General features: G+C 45.7%; 1 non-coding gene across 1 annotated transcript; it reads right to left on the bottom strand.

The window, feature by feature from the left end:
- Positions 1 to 1,092: 1,092 nt before the first annotated feature.
- TRNAM-CAU (transfer RNA methionine (anticodon CAU)) lies at positions 1,093 to 1,165 on the bottom strand. Its single transcript has one exon. It is a non-coding gene; the product is annotated as a tRNA-Met (tRNA).
- Between the last annotated feature and the right edge of the window lie 3,331 nt (positions 1,166 to 4,496).

Genomic DNA, 4,496 nt, shown 5'->3' with positions numbered 1-4,496 from the left:
GGGCCCCGCCTCCTGGCCAATCGCAGGCGGGATCCGCCCCGTGGCCTGCAGTCCACCGCCAATCCAGCGCGCCCTTCCCGCGCCCTCATTGGCTGGGGCCTTTCGCCAATCAGGGCCACGTTCTTCCCTATCCTTCAGGCTCGAGCCCGGTCAAGGCCGTCCCAGCCCTTTTCCCTTTCCCTCAGCCTCCCTACTCGGTTGTCAAGGTAGCCACGCCCTCCCGAGCTGCTATTGGATGGAACGCAGGCCTGCCTGGCTACGCCCACCCGGCCATGATGGATGCACTGCAGAATACGCCCGCAAGAAGGGAATCGAAAAGCCCCGCCTCTTTGGCCTTGTAGCTCCGCCTTCTTTGTTTATTCATACGGCTAGTCCTGTTCTTATTATCGTTGGAGTTTCTTTGTTTTTTGCCCGAGAGGCAAAAAGTGAAAAAGCCGAGAGGGAGAGAAGGCCCTGTAAATAATCTACTTTGGATCATTAAAACCTTAGTGATCCAGTGCTAGCCTGTCTTTGAAGCGAAAAGATGGCCAAATGGTTGAAGGGCGGGGGGAGGCGGAATTAAAAATAAACTCGGAGTTAATATTTCTACTATTACCTAAATCCATAGCATGGCTAAGTAAGTTGATGTCCGAGTAGCATCGCCGTCTGAACTCTTTCTACGCAAAATGGCACAGCCCCAGTGCAGCCTATTCTGCACACCCTTTGCGCAACATCGTATACATAGAATCATAGGCGCATTGAATTGTCGAGTTGGAAGCATGGGCGTAGCGCGCGCGGGGGGGGGGAACCTCTGTTACTTAAGGTTTTTTTTTTTTACTTGATCGGGAGGAGCAGGAATCACAGTTAAGCATCCGTGAAAAGGATATGTATGCTTGTTGTCTTCGTGGAACAGTAAATTCTCCTTTGCAGTTGCACGCTACAAGGGGTGGGGCAATATAGAGACAAAAGTTAAAATGTCGCATTCTTCTCCTTTTTACGACTCTCCTCCATAGTTACTTAGCATGTATGTACGGCAACATTTGCCACCCCCATCAGCATTGGTGGCTAACGGTAAACTGGACTAGTAATAAAGGGAGAATAAAAAAGTAGGCTTGCCCCGTGTGAGGCTCGAACTCACGACCTTCAGATTATGAGACTGACGCGCTGCCTACTGCGCCAACGAGGCTCCTGCGAAAAGTGGCTCGGCAGATTCTTCTTGATAGCCACCAGCAAAAAAAATGGGAGAGTTTTAATCCTTGTTTTTTGTAGCTCGTATGGATTTCGTCAAACCTCTCCCCCGAAACTCCAAGGCATGTAAAAGCGGCATCCGGATTCACAGCTCTACACTACAAAACAGTTATCATTACAAATAACTTTGTATTTTGAAAACTGTTACGAAATCCCTGACCGACCAAGCAAATAATCACCACCACTTTCTTCTTACATGGCGACATGGCTCAATGTTAAATTATAAAAGCTTATATTTTTATACATATCTGCATATAAATAATATATTTTTTCTTTTAAATAAACCCTCCACTTCAGAAAGATTAGTTATAAGACTTTTCAAAAAATAACTAGCTTGGTGTGGTAGGATTCTAACAGGTTTCCTCGGGGTAGAACCAGCACACGATAAATAATGCAAGATGTGTGTGTGTGTGTGTGTGTGTGTGTGTATCTGTATGTAAACACACACATACAAATTAAAACATATATATATATATCTGATATATATCTGTATCTCTATCATCTGTCTGTCTATATCTGATATGAAATTAAACAAGTATCAGTAATTTATTAAGGTTCAAGGCGCAGGTGTTTGTGGGTGCTAGACCATTATAATCTCTTGAATAAACTAGTGTTAGAAATTAATCAATGCTTGAAGTGTTAAAACCAGGACTCATGCGTTTTAAGCCAGATCCATGTGTATTAAGCTGTGTGCTAGACAATACTTGAACCAGCAAGTGTTAAAAGCTAATTAAGCAAGGCTAACTTCCTCATTGGGATGCGGGTGGCGCTGTGGTCTAAACCACAGAGCCTAGGGGTTGACGATCAGAAGGTGGGTGGTTTGAATCCCCGCAATGTGGTGAGCTCACGTTGCTCGGTCTCTGCTCCTGCCAACCTAGCAGTCTGAAAGCATGTCAAAGTGCAAGTAGATAAATAGGTACCACTCCAGCGGGAAGGTAAACGGCGTTTCCATGTGCTTCTCTGGTTCGCCAGAAGCAGCTTAGTCATGCTGGCCACATGACTGGGAAGCTGGACGCCAGCTCCCTCGGCCAGTAAAGTGAGATGAGCGACCTAATGGTCAGGGGTCCCTTTACCTAACTTCCTCATGAGGTGATAGCCTGGGGATGTGCCATTAAGAACAATAAAGGACCACAGAATCCTGTCTAAGAAGGCAAATGAATGAGGCCTCTCCCTCCCTCTACAGATAAAGCCACACAGCTTAGAGAGAGTTAGCAGTTATGTGAGCAAGATGCTAAGCAACAGGCAGAGCCATGGCTATCGTCTGTTTGAATCCAGGGCTGCACATATGGGAAAAGCAAGACCCTCTGGAATGTTAATGTTATGAAACACTCCATTGTAGGCTCAGGTTATATGTGTAAATAAGCCATATATCATAAAAACACCACAGTCTCCCAAAAGGAAACACAGACCCTGGGTAAGTGTGCCTGGAAACCCTGGAACATCGCACCATTTGGAGATTCAGTGGCAGGCAACAATATTGTACAGTGTGATTCTATGACAGTTTACTCAGAAGTAGGTCCTACTGTGATCCAGGGTGCTTGTTCCTACGGTAGGTATCAGTGCAAAGGAGTACAACATTGGAAATATCTAACACTGCAATCCTATACACATTTACCTAAAAGTATGTTCCACAGGGACCCAGGTGGCGCTGTGGTTAAACCACTGAGCCTAGGGCTTGCTGATCAGAAGGTCGGCGGTTCGAATCCCTGCGACGGGGTGAGATCCTGTTGCTTGGTCCCAGCTCCTGCCAACCTAGCAGTTCAAAAGCACATCAAAGTGCAAGTAGACAAATAGGAACCGCTACAGCGGGAAGGTAAACGATGTTTCCATGTGCTGCTCTGGTTTGCCTGAAGCGGCTTTGTCATGCTGGCCACATGATCTGGAAGCTGTACGCCGGCTCCCTCGGCCAATAATGCGAGATGAGCGCGCAACCCCAGAGTTGGTCACGACTGGACCTAATGGTCAGGGGTCCCTTTACCTTTATGTTCCACTGAATTCAGTAGGACTTCTGAGTAAAATTGCACTGCAAGGTTTTTGATATTATCTAGTTGCACAAGCAGCCAGCAATCCACAAGCCAATGGCTCTGAGTCAAAGCATTTAAAAAATCAATATCCATTAAAAATTTACCACATGGGAGACAGTCATAATCACATTCATTCTCTTGGATGGTAGCTTTACTCATCATTACTTGCTTACCAATCTGTAATAATGGAGCTTCATTCTGAGACAAAACTAAGCTCAGTACAAACTAGAGAGGTTTGTATAAACTCACAGCCTCCTGGTTCTCAGGCCTGTCTGAAATGGGTGCTCAGTTTCTCAAATCATACAAAGGAGTACATTTCACCAAGAGAGATTCAACACTGTACAGTAGTTTGCCTCAATGTATTACTGTCCATATTCTGGAAGTTTTTCTGTTATTTTTATTTATTAAAAGGTTTATAAAGAGCCAACTAATTTTTAAAAAATCATAGTGGGAGCTTGGTGATAACCATGGAGGGACCTGGTTTGAACAGAGACACTGGATTCTTATCTCATTATACATGATAAGCGATCTTCAGCCATCTCCACCCTTGCTTTTTCATGCAAAACCATTTGCAGTCGTTTTCGGTCATCAACAGCTATCAGTCAGTCAATCACCCATTTCCACCACCCTTCTGAGTGATCCCCCCTCCCCATCCCCACCCCTCCCCACCCCTTCTCTACATAAGTGCCTGGGGACTCCCATTTCACTGTATCTGAAGAAGTCAATCACCCACTTCCACCACCCTTCTGAATGATACCCCCTCCCCTCCCCACCCCTTCTCTACATAAGCGCCTGGGGACTCCTATTTCAGTGTATCTGAAGAAGTGTGCATGCACACGAAAGCTTATACCAAAATAAAAACTTAGTTGGTCTTTAAGGTGCTACTGAAGGAATTTTTTTATTTTACTTCGACCCAGACCAACACGGCTACCTACCTGTAAATAGATTGGGTGTTCAGTTCCTTGCCTGCAAAGCCCCATACAGTACTAGTTTAGCGACTCCTTTTACTGTATATGTAAACTGAACAAACTTAGGCATGGGGAGGACAGGATGGTTCTGAGTCCAAGGAAGCCTCACTGGGAGTGGAGTTATGTAGCACTGGCAACCTGCATTCCCGGGTCAGTCACCTGCTATGTGCCCCTTCACCTCTTCTTTCATACCACCTAACAGATGACTGATGTGGTGAGAGTGAAACTTCAAACATTAATAGAGCCAGCTGGCATCTGGGGACTGTGGGGAGCGATT

The sequence above is a fragment of the Zootoca vivipara genome, chromosome 6 (genome assembly GCF_965207765.1).
Source record: "Zootoca vivipara chromosome 6, rZooViv2.hap1.1, whole genome shotgun sequence".
Classification (NCBI taxonomy): Eukaryota; Metazoa; Chordata; class Lepidosauria; order Squamata; family Lacertidae; genus Zootoca; species Zootoca vivipara.
This window is presented reverse-complemented; position numbering and strand designations above follow the sequence as displayed.